The sequence below is a fragment of the Chiloscyllium plagiosum genome, unplaced genomic scaffold (assembly GCF_037043375.1).
Source record: "Chiloscyllium plagiosum isolate Xiang-an unplaced genomic scaffold, Cpla_swu_hap1 HiC_scaffold_3, whole genome shotgun sequence".
Classification (NCBI taxonomy): domain Eukaryota; kingdom Metazoa; phylum Chordata; class Chondrichthyes; order Orectolobiformes; family Hemiscylliidae; genus Chiloscyllium; species Chiloscyllium plagiosum.
In genome coordinates, this window is record NW_028270141.1 from 81,001,200 (window position 1) to 81,014,001 (window position 12,802).

Consider the following 12,802-nt stretch of genomic DNA (forward strand, 5'->3'; position numbering starts at 1 on the left):
ACAATCCAGTTTCTAGAATCAGAACAGTAATACCATAAAAGACCAAAGAGCAAAGGTAGGAACTATCTCTGGGTTAAAATTGTGGATCTCTATCCCTAATCGCAAAGTGGGTACACCTACAGCAAATGGACTGCAGCAGTTCAAACCCCACTCACTACCACCTTCTCAAGGGCAGCTAAGGATGGGCAATAAATGCTGGCCCAGCATCAATATCCTGTGAGTGAATGAAAAAAAATTCAGACTGATCTGTACATATTTTTATTTAAAACATTAATCTGTTTGAACTCACCTCTTATCTCAGAATCTGCGAGTTTGTGATAGATAACAATTTCATTTTGTGTTTACTAGTTAATAAACTCACTGCTTTGGTAATTCAAGAAAACCTAGTTAAACTAGCCCCTTTTAAAGCATAATTTCATTTAGATTGCAATAAGGGTATCTACAAGAGAAGGATTCTTTGTAAATTAACTTTGTTGAGACCAACCAAAGGAGTGGGTGAACAAAGAAGGGGAGTCAGTTCATTCTTCCTCAGCTGGGAGCTCAATAGTTTGGGGTACTCTGTCAGAAACCTAACAAATTAGGAAAACTCACCCAGGATCTAGTGATAACACTAATCAAAGTTAAAAGTTTCAACTAACATTTAAAAATCTGATAACCTATAATTGTCAATGACTTCTGTGCAATTCAGCAAGTTATAAATATAAATATCATGCTGAACATTGTTCTAGTACACCTGCTGTATACAAATGACGGAATCCACATGTGTAGTTTCAATCATGGTTTAGAAGGAACTGAGCAGTCAGTGCTCTAGAAAGATCTTGGATTGGGGTGGAATGGTGGCTCAGTGGTTCGCACTGCTACTTCACAGCACCATGGACCTGGGCTCGAATCCAGCCTCAAACGAATGTCTGTGTGGAGTTTGCACATTCTTCCTGTGTCTGTGTGAGTTTCCTTTGGTTTCCTCCCACCATCCAAAGATGTGCACATTAGATGAATTGGTCATGCTAAATTGCCCATAGTGTGTAGGTTAGGTGCATTAGTCAGGGGACTTGTAGGATAAGGGAATTGGTCCAGGTGAGTTACTCCTCAGAGGATTGGTGTGGACTTGTTGGGCCAAGTGGCCTGTTTCCACACTGTTGGGATTGATATCTTAAAATGGGCAGCAGAATTGGCTGGGCATCTAAACAAGGGGTTAAAGTTGATTACAACTACAAAAAGATCCCAAGATAGAAGCTATTATTCAGGTAAACAAAACAGTTAAAAAAGAGAATTCAAATATTTTTAAATTCCTGAGACTCGTGGAAGGTTCTGAAAGATTGGAAAATAATAAATGTGACATTTACATTCAAAGAGTGAGAGAGACAGAAAGTAGGAAAGTTGGATCAGTTAGCCTAACAGCTGTCACAGAGACTATGTTAGAAGCTATTATTGAATGATCCAAGAAAATCAGACACTGTCAACATGGCTTTGTGAAAGGGAAATTATGTTTATCCAATTAATTGTTGTTCTTTGGGGAAAGTAAATTGCTGTGAATAAAGGAGAACTACTGGAAGCACCACTACTTTTACCCATATATCGAGGAAATGCCTGTGTTTCCAAACTCCTCTGGAGATTCATGTTTATTATTGAAGGCAGTGTGTGGTGAAACCAGGTGACCCTACTATCTATGCATGTGCAAGCCTGTGGGATTGCCATGGAGTTTTTTGACTCACTGAAGTGTGCTTTGATACTGAAAAGATTGAGAGCTGCTGGTGTTGGGCCTAACATATTGGCATGGATAGAAGATGGTTTTCTGTTATCTAACAAGACAGTAGGCATGAATGGGTCATTTTATGTTTCAATAAGGTCGTTTCTCATTCTTCTAATCTTCAATACATAAAAGCTCAATTTATGCACATAGATTCCTCAGTCCCTCTATGCTATATCTTTCTGCAGTCTTTCTCCATTTAAATAATATTCAGCACCTTCATTGGTCCTACCATGATGAATAAACATTCCACATTGTATTTTATCTGTCAAGTTTTTGCCCACCTGCTTAATAGTCCTTTGCAGAATCTATGTCATCTTCATCACTTCCTTCACATTTATTTTGTGCCATCTGCAAGCTTGGCAAAACTACATTCACTTCCTCCATCCAAGCCATTAATAAATATTGGAAATAATTATGGTCCCAGCATTGATTCCTGTGGAATTCCACTGATTATAGGTATCCATTAAAATGCTTCCAATCCCCTATCCATGTTTATACACTCCCTCCTACACTATGGGCTCTAAATTATTGAATAGCCTACCTTGTGGTACCTTGTCAAACACCTTCTGGAAATTCAAATATATTATAGCTACTAATTACTATTTATCTATTCTGTTTGTTACCTTCTCAAAGAATTCTAATAACTTTGTCGGGCATGATAGTCCCCGCATGAAATCATGCAGACTCTGCATTTCTAAATGCTGTGCTAATACAGCCATTCTAAAAGATTCTAAAATGTTTCCAGCAACAGAGGATAAGCTTACTAGCCTATGGTTGCATGTCTCAATGTCTTCTTCCTTATTTGAATAAATGTTTGACATTCAGTTTTCAAATCTCTTCAAAAATCTACACCTTCTTGGTAATTACTATCAGTGCACCAATTATCTTATAGCTTTTTAAAAATATCCTAGGATACATTTCATCAGGTCCAGTGGGATTTATCTGTATTTGGACCCATTAGTTTCTCTAGTAATTTTGTTTTAAATGATAGTTGTTGTATGTATTTCCTTCCTATGTTTGCACCAAAGTTAATCAAACATGATCTGGAATACTTGACTTCAACAAAAGATAAGTTTCAATTACCAGCTGGAAATTTCTCTTAAAGGATTGGCCTTCTCCTTCAGAAATTTAAAGGTGCGATTGAAGTGAATTCTGTGATGACATTTGTTACTATAGCTTCTACTTGACTGTGTCTTAGTTGCTTATCAAAGGCTATGATGAACACCGTATGCATGCATATATGCAGACCACTTTACTCTGAGCAAATGGGAAATAGAACTGGAGTGACAGATGCAACCAGCAGGGTACTGACTCCATACTCTCGTCAGCTTCTTACATTTAAAGAATTTTCGGATTGGTATTGATTAAACAAACTTCATAAAATTATAATTGTTTTACGCAAATTTATGTTGTGAATATTTTACATGTTATACTTATATATATTCAAATAACATGAAGAATATTTGCTTTTTCTTTGATTTATAGATAACACAGGGCAAAACTTAGTTACCTTTGTGCTTCTGGCATGGAGTCCAGTACATCAGTTAAATTAAGTATATTGTTGGGATGTGCATTATGAATCACTAGAACAATGGATGGAATTGTGTGCTCACTATGTAACTGAACCATGACAGACACTGCCAATTAACCTTTGCACACTGCAACGCACAAGACACCTAATAACATTCGTCACAGCCTGTGAACTGATCTGAACTGCTACCACCTACTATCGTGACAATTTAAACAAATGTCTTTCCTTTCCTTTTTTGCAAAATGAAATTACATTTACTGGTGAGAGGAAAACCTCTCAAAATGAACAGTCTTTGATGTCAGCCTCATGAATAGGTGAGGCTTTGAGGAAATCATTCTGCAGATGGTTGTGCAGTAGAAGATGAAAGTACAATAGTTTAGGGCTTATTCTGCAGCAAGATATAACTTAAGGGCTATCATGATAGTGCTATTATAATCCTATACTTGTCTTTTCTCATTTTGCCATAGAAAATTGTGAGTGTGGTGAATGGCATAATAGCCTGAGCATCTCACTACGGAAAGTGTCAACCACTGTTAAACATACAATCTCCAACTCAGTTACATTCGAGACAAGGGATGTCAGTTGTGAGGTGGGGAAATTGCACCAGGGGATGAACCTGAGTATAGCTAAGAGTGATTGGTGGTTCAGGACCACCTGCACATCCGTTCTCACCCATGAGACTCAAGAAGGTGGACCTTAAAGGCCTTGCATTATAAAATGTGCTGCAATGATCAGAAGCTACTCTATATATGGATGGCTTCTAATCAATCTATTCAGAGATATTAAACACCCCTCTGGAATAGGTGAGGCTTGAACTTAAGCCTTCTAGCTCAGAGGTAAGAACACTGCCACTACACCCAAGAATGCTTGGCTACGTTGTAGGACTTTCATTCGAGTATTAATACCACTTGTGGCTCTGTTTATAAAATCTTGGATCTGAGTCCTAATGTTCTGGGTTAAACTACCACTTAGACATTGAGGGAATACAGCACTGCTACAACTGTTATCTTTCAGATGGGAGTGCTCATGTGGCACAATAGTATTGTCCCTACCTCTGGCCTGTGGAGGCCTGGATTCAAGTCTCACTTGCTCTAGAGGTACATAATGGAATCTCTGAACAGTCTGATTTGGAAAGAAACTGAAATACCGGTATGGATTTTACATAGGGTGAGGTTTTGAAAGACTTTATATCAATGTAAGTCTCCTTTTTCTTTTAGAAGATTGACCATAAGTAGTTTCAGTCACGTGTGGGTATGACTTATTGTTGCTGAAAACACTTGAAGGGTTAGGGACAGAGCCAAAAAACGTGCACAAGCAAAACAGCCACACTGGCTAATGCCAGCAAACCTAACTGGGACAGAGCTGTATGACTGAACTTAAAAAGAAGGCTCAACTCAGAAGGTCATCTTTTGTGGTTATGATCTTGACCCATGCATATAGGCCTTTGGTGAAAAAGGATATATAGACATTTTCCAAGTTGTGTTAAAAGGTCCGTTACCGAGCTGTTGAATGTTTGTTACTACTTTTATATTTTATTGGTGAACACTGATAGATGTGCAAGAGAGAAATAACATTGTTGTGCCAGTAGTGTTAGACACTATCTGTCACATCATTGCAGATTCCATTAATTTTACAAGAGGTATCTGACTGAGATGCTTGGCCTGCACAACCTACTAGGACCCAACCTTACAATGCTAAATTACACTCACTGGAGCCTGCAGCAGTGAGTGGGCAGTCGCACATATCCTGACAGAACACAGTAAGTCACTTACACTCTTGGTTCTAGGGTCAACTTCTCTGGAACTTCTCATGGGTGCTGACCTCAGCGGCTACCTCTATCCAAGTTGCTTTTGCCATTTGAGTTGGCCTCTTGTTGCCATCCACAGTGAAAAGAATTTAGCTTCACTTCTAGACAGCATGGTCCCAAGTTTTTCAGGTCTCAAACATCTCTAGATGGGATTAATGAACAGAGGTTAAGTGATGTTCCTGGGTTGCAGACAGGCAAATGCTGTATGAATGTCTTTTAAATATGGCATCTGAATGTTGGAGCCAGGAAGATCCCATCAAGATTTGAAACTTCTGCTTCATAGAATTTGTTGTCCTACATGTGTATGCACATGCAATGAGCTGAGAAGAATACAATTGTGAAAGAAAACCCACCTCACATTCAAATGAAAGTCCCTCCTGCTTTCCAATCCAACTGTGACAGTCTCAGAAATGAGGATCCCATCCCACGAATGTGAATTCCAACAATGAGCAGAATTTACTCTCTTCCCAATTTTGAGATGGAGGGTAAAAATTGGGCAGTTCTCTGCTCTGATCTCATCCATCACTAATGAGGATCTCAAATACTGATTATTGTCCACTTAAGGGCTTCATTCCACTGCCACTAGTATTCACCTAGTGGGGGAGCTTATTATACAGGATGCCTGAAAGGAAACGTTTTGAGTTACTTGTGGGATTTTGGAGGGAGGGTGGAGGAAAGGGGTGGCGTTCCCACATTGTTAGATGGTCATTTCCTGATTAATAGACCCAAGATTTGCAGTTGATCACACTCAGGCTCAAGCCCTCCCCACTCCATTCATTGTGTCTCCTATCCCACAATCTGCCATTATCAGCATTAACCCTTGGTCTGGGTTATTTAGTGATTCTGAGCCTTGTTTACATGCTTTACCGGCAGTACCCAATGCCGAGCAATGAAAAGCTGCCAGCCTCTGATTGGCCTGCATATCTCAGTAGGCAGTGCTTCACCCGTGAGGCCATAATCCTGATTGGCAATTAATCTGGTGGATCTTCCTGAAAAGAGATGACCCAAAGTTCTCACTTCCTCTCCAGTAGACAATCAAGACCCAGGTTACTGTTAGTGTCAGCTGCAATTGTTTCAACTTGTGCTTTTTGCCTAGCAGTGCATCAGTGATGTAATCTTTTATTTTGTCTAGAATTGCTTTTGGAAAAGACCATTTCTATAAATCTTTCGCACCTGATCAACTCTGACTCTCTAGCATCTGCAGTCCTCACTTTCTCCTAGTGATGATGAAGGAATAGCAATGTATTTTGAAATTAAGATGGTGGGTCACTTAGAGGGGAACTTGTAGATGGTGAGTTTTTCACCCACCTACTGCCCTCGTTCTTCTAGGAAATACAGGTCACGTGTTTGGGGAGAAGCCTTGATGTGTTGTGACAGTGCATCTTGTAGATAGTACACAATGTAGCAACAATGCACTAGCATTAAATAAAGTGAATGTCAGATGCTGGGTAGAGTGCTGATCAAATCAGCAGAAATATCATAGATGGAGATGGACTTCTGTAGTATTGTCAGGGTGGCACACCTCCAGGCAGGTGGATCACATATCGTGATTGTGCTGAGCTCCTTGGTCATCCTACCCTTGTTGATACTTTGATATCTTTCAATATTTTCTGATTGGAAGACAACCCCCAGAATTTATCTATGTTTCCACATCACGCAAGGGCCTTTGTTAACCTTTGCTTAACAGGTCCTGACATTTCAAAGACAGCCGTACTCCTCTGCCACACTTTCAAACAGTATCTGGACATATTAATATGATTCTTTACAGCTTGTCATCTATGTTTAAACATATTAAAGTTATTTTTGTATTTTCTCTGCTTTCTCTGCTAGCGCAGGACTTTAAATCAAAATGTTAAATGAAAGTCAAACAGCACAGGCACATTAACAAAAACAGAGGTTCCTTTGAACCAAGAAAGACTGCCGCATTAAAACAGATGGTAAATGTTTGTGTGAAGGTGTCCATATGTCTTTGCCTGTATTAAAATTATTTTAATATGTGGCAATATTGTTTATTCACCTCATTACTATCCCAACATGTTTGTTAGAGTTGTTTAATTATTGCCTCCTGAAGAACGGTAAAGCCACCATTCTAGCAAAATGAAATGTATGTTTTTTTCTTGGCCACAAGTGCAAGCTCTGATTATGAAGGTGAAACTGTCATCGTTCAACATTAGTTGGGGTCTTAAGAGTATGTGCCATTATGTAACTTCACTGAATCTGGCAGTTGTTCAAACATTCACTCTGATTTTAGTACTTTCCTAAGGTAAACCCAATCCAGCTGGCGGAGGTTTAAAATTACTCATTTGCAATGTTTGTTTTTCATAAATCTCTGTTTACTTGTAGAGAGTGTCACACGATATTTCAGAAATGCACGTTAATGATCAAGTCGCAGCTTTTTACTTCACAAACTTTCTTAGTCTTTGACCTTGGTAAACTAATGTTAGATAATGCTATGACATATATCCTACAAGAACAAATTAAAACAAAGATTAATGATGGTTAAAAGATAAACAGGATGTCCAACTTCTTTTTTTTATTTTGCTTCTGTGCATTTCAGTTCTGTGACTACTGTAAAAATAGCAGGTTTCAGAAATCAGAATTTATGCTAAACTACCAGGTTGGGAATGCCAATAATGTTGCAGACATCTAGTTTACAATACATACATTTTAGTTTTAAAGAATGTAGGCTTAGAACCCACAATCTAAAAGGTCAGAGTTGAAGAGAGGGAGGGCTGTGAAACAGCAAATGAGACGCTTAGGGTAAAGAGGTACATATATGATGTCTGCTGTACTTGTAATTATGGCATCCCAACGAGATATTTATTTTGATAACTAGGACTAAATTAGTTATTTAAACCCTGAAAAGGTTTTAAAACTCATTTATGCCATAATGAAAAAAACTGAAATGAAGGATAATTACATTTCAGATTAAGGATAACCTAGAACAGGTTACATTATCTTGGAGATGGATGGATCTTAGGAAGGTAAAAACAATGACTGCAGATGCTGGAAATCAGATTCTGGATTAGTGCTCTTCCAGCACCACTAATCCAGGATCTTAGGAAGGTTCTACTGTTTCAATGAAATGGATGATTGCTGGGAAAGCTTTGGGCTTTGTGAGGTTTGTGGCTGAGTGAGAGAAGCTAGCCAAAACAAATGATGTTTAATAGATCTGTTTTGTAACTTGTGTATATATCACTGATTTCAAAACTGACCACTTAATAGATGGGTGAAACGTAATCTCAGTTTTATCCTGTGAAGAACAGAAAAATAATGGTTGGCAAATTTGAAAATATTTGGAGACAAATTTTATTTAAATTTAAATAAGGCAGGTTGTCTCTGGTTGATCAAAATGTGGAGGTGCTGGTGTTGGACTAGAGTAGACAAAGTTAAAAATCACACAACTCCTGGTTATGTTGTAACTATTAGAATCATTACAGTGAGGCAACAGGCTCTTCAGCCCAACAAATCCACGCCAACCCTCCAAAAAGTATCCCACCCAAAACAATTGCTCTACGTTTACCCCTGACTAATGCACTTAAGCACACATCCCTGAACACTATGGGCAATTTAGAATGGCCAATTCACCTAATCTGCACATCTTTGGATTGTGGGAGGAAACCAGAGCACCCGGTGGATACCACTGCAGACACGGAGAGAATGTAAAAACTCCACACAGAAAGTTACCTGAGGCTGGAATTGAATCTGGGTGCCTAGCACTGTGAGGCAACAGTGCCAACCACTGAGCCACCATGCCAGTGAAACTTACCATCAACTACTCTTTAGTATCTGTCTCAATCTTGGACACATGCATCTCCATCAAGGACAGGCACCTCAGTACCTCACAGTACCGCAAACCCACGGATAAGTTCATGATGCTGCACTTCTGTAGCTTCCACCCCAAACATAGTAATACAGCCCTCCCCTATGGACAAGCCCGACACATACACAGGATCTGTTCAGATGAGGAGGAACACGACGGACACCTTAAGGTGCTCGAGGATGCCCTCATAAGAACAGGGTACGATGCTCAACTCATCAATCGCCAGTTCTGACATGCCACAGCGAGAAACCATAATGCCCTCCTCAGGAGACAGACATGGGATGCAACAATAGGGTACTCTTCATTGTCAAGTACTTCCTGGGAGCAGAGAAACTATGCCATGTTCTTCGCAGCCTGCAACACATTATTGATGAAGATAAGCACCTCACCAAAACCTTCCCTAGACCTCCACTTCTCGCCTTTAAACAACCATCAAACCTTAAACAGACCATCATTCACAGCAAGCTTCAGGACAACATCGACCACTATACTGTGCAACCCTGTCATGGCAACCACTGCAAGACGTGTCAGAGTGTGGACATGGATATCACCATTACACATGGGGACACCACCATGTATGTGGCAGGTACTCATGTGACTTGCCCAACATAGTCTATCTCATAAGCTGCAGGCAAGGATGCCCCAAGGCATGGTCCATTGGCGAGACCAAGTAAATATTATGAAAATGGATTAATGGACACTGCAAAACAATCGCCAGACAGGGGTGTTCCTCCCATTCGGCGAAGACTTCAGCGGTCAGGGACACTCTGCCTCGAATCTTCGGGTGACCATCTTCCAAGGTGGACTTCAGGATACGCAATAATGCAGAGTGGCCGAGCTGAGGCTGATAGCCAAGTTTGGAACCCATTAGGATGGCCTCAACTGGGATCTTGGGTTCATGTCACACTACAGGTGACCCGACTACACTATACGCTCTCTCTCTCACACACGCACACACACAAGCACACATGCACACACTCTTACATATTCACAGACTCACGCAGACCCTCTCTTATGCACACCTCACACTCTCACTCATGCACACACCCTCTCACAGGCATATATTCCATCACACTCACACACATTTTACCAAGAATGCATACACACAAACACACAGTCTCACACATGCACTCACACACACACACTCGCATTCTCTCATGGATGCACACACAGGTAAGACTATTGGGTGAATTTGCATTTGAGGAATTAAATTTGCTGATACATTCTATTTTGCTGAAAAAGCACACAATCTGCTGGCAGTCAATGCAGGCAGTCAATGCAGGCAGTCAATCCATGTAATATTTTATAAATTTCTACTTTGGAAATAGAACCAGTCTGACTCAAGACTGGGTTACAGACAGACTCTAACCTTACACTTTTAATGCATTGTTTGAGCTGAGATGTCACCTTTTTTTAAAATAAAATCTTAAGTTATCTTAAGAATGTGATCTAAAAGAAGTTCTGGGATTTACTTTTAATGAACTGAAACCTGCAACCCATTCTAAAAGATGAAAGACTTAACAGCAATCTAGGTTTTTTCAATATATCATTTCAGTTGCATGACATGTAAAATTTTGCTATAAATTCTGTATCTTATGATCCTCTTCCAAAGCTACTTGTTGAAGGAGTAGCACTCTGAAATCTAATGCTTCCAAATAAACGTATTGGACTATAACCTGGTATTGTGTGATTATTTTAACTCTGATTGATCAAGGTATTGCCCTGTGGATTGACCAGAGAATGATTGTTACCTATTTTGTTTTATTGAATGCCTTGCCCAGAATTCCAAAGAAGACATTTTGGACTTAAAATACTATCTCTGTTTCTTTCTCCACAGCTGTTGATAGACCAACTAAGTATCTCCAACATATTCTATTTTCAGTTTAAGTTCCTAGAATCCTAGAATGCCTGCAGTTTGGAAACATGCCATTCGGCCCACAGGTCCACATCGACTCTCCAGAAAGCATCCCAGACTCACCCCCTACCTTACAACTCTACATTTCTCACCTGTTAATCCAACTAACCTACACATCCCTGGGTGCTATGGGAAATTTAGCATGGTCAATCCACCTAACCTGATCATCTTTTTGACTGTGGGAGAAAACCAGAGCACCCGGAGGAAACACATGCAGACACAGGGAGAACGTGCAAACTCCACACAGACAGTAGCCTGAAAATGGAATCTGTGGTGCTGTGAGGCAGCAGTGCTAACATTTTGCTTTTATTTCTGCATATATGTTATTTTCCCTTTACTTTTGCACTTATATAAATTGTCTTGTTTAGTGCAAGATGAAAAGCTTTGACAAAATGTGTAATTTTTCAACAATACTTAGGCAAAATAATGTATGAATTCCCTAGAGGATAGTGTATGTCCGTATTTAATTAGGTATTTGCTTGAAACTCAAAGCTATGTTGAGATCAAAATGCTAAAGATCATATGATTTGAAGTTTAATATCTACTTATGTCCAAATTTGAAAAGCAATGATATACTAAAACATGATAAATGTATTAAGGAATATAGAACAAAGCTGAACGCATTGAGTTATGACAAAAAACATCAGTCATAATCTCATTGAAGGATGGAACAGGTTTAGAGGTTGCTTATTACTAATGTTACTTTGATTCTTTTGGCACAGCCAAAGATTTTCCAAGCAGCTTGACTCTTGCTTCTAATGAATAACAAATGTATCTGTTGTCTAGTGTGCAAGACACTAGTCTGCTTTTCCAGACCAGATAGGGAATCTTATGGAAAACATGTTAAAAGAAAGTAATTATGTGATATTGTAAAAATAGTGTTAATACCAAGTATAGCTTTTCAGTTTTGCTCAGAAATCTTTAAGACTAGAAAATGAAAGGTTATTTGTCAAGTACAATATTAATTTTCCAGCATCTGCTAAGTCCAGGTGAGGCACCGAACTTCCTTGGTGATAAAGTAATTTACATTGTTGCACACTTTGAGCTCATGGGTCTCTATAAGAAAAAGTGTATTCCTTTAAACAGAATTCTGTCAATGAGACTGAATGCACGAACTCCCCTTGGTAATGTTGCATTTGGGTGAAGTAAATTACCTTACAAAAGCACCATCTGTTTGAGCATAGGTAATAAATACTGTAATAACCATTGTCAGAATTAGCTAGAGATAAAGCTGTTACCTCTCACTGTCAATGCATGATAAGAAAGAAGATTTACAATTCATCTGGCTCCAGGCACATGTGGCACACCTGACCCAAAATCTACATGGCAGCCCAAATCAGTTCAGTAAACACTGTTTCACATACTTGAGACAAGGAGAGATGTTTGCAAAGGATTTGATGCAAATACCGAGACTACAATGTATCTTCTTTGCTTGAGAAGAATTAAACACATTCACATAGTTGTGCAGCAAAAAGGATCTCATGATTAATTTAACTAGCTGTTCCAATAGCCATGATTTTCCATGTCTGACTTCTTCATTTTAATTCTGAATTCAAAGTATTCTAATGGTACTTTTACAATTGGACTTTACTTACAATGGATGCAGTTATCCTCAAATCTTTAACAACTGGATCTTTAGCATACATGCAAATAAAGTAATAGAAATTTGCAAATGTCTGCTGATCTCTAAGCTATGAAAATATGAACTTTAGCTATTATATTTCAAATATTAAAGACTAATACATTTCAAATACTTAAATGCAGTAAAGAATATTTACTCAGGTATTTAACTTATGACACACTGAAAAGTGAATGTTTAATTCAGTGATTCTGCACTTTCAGTTGGGAACATTACTTATAAGGAGAGTGGCTCATATTGTGTGTTAAAGTGTTGAAGTGTTATCTCTAATAATCTCATGTTTCATTGACAAAACTCACCTGGGTATACAGAAATAGTCTTGTGAATTTACTCATAT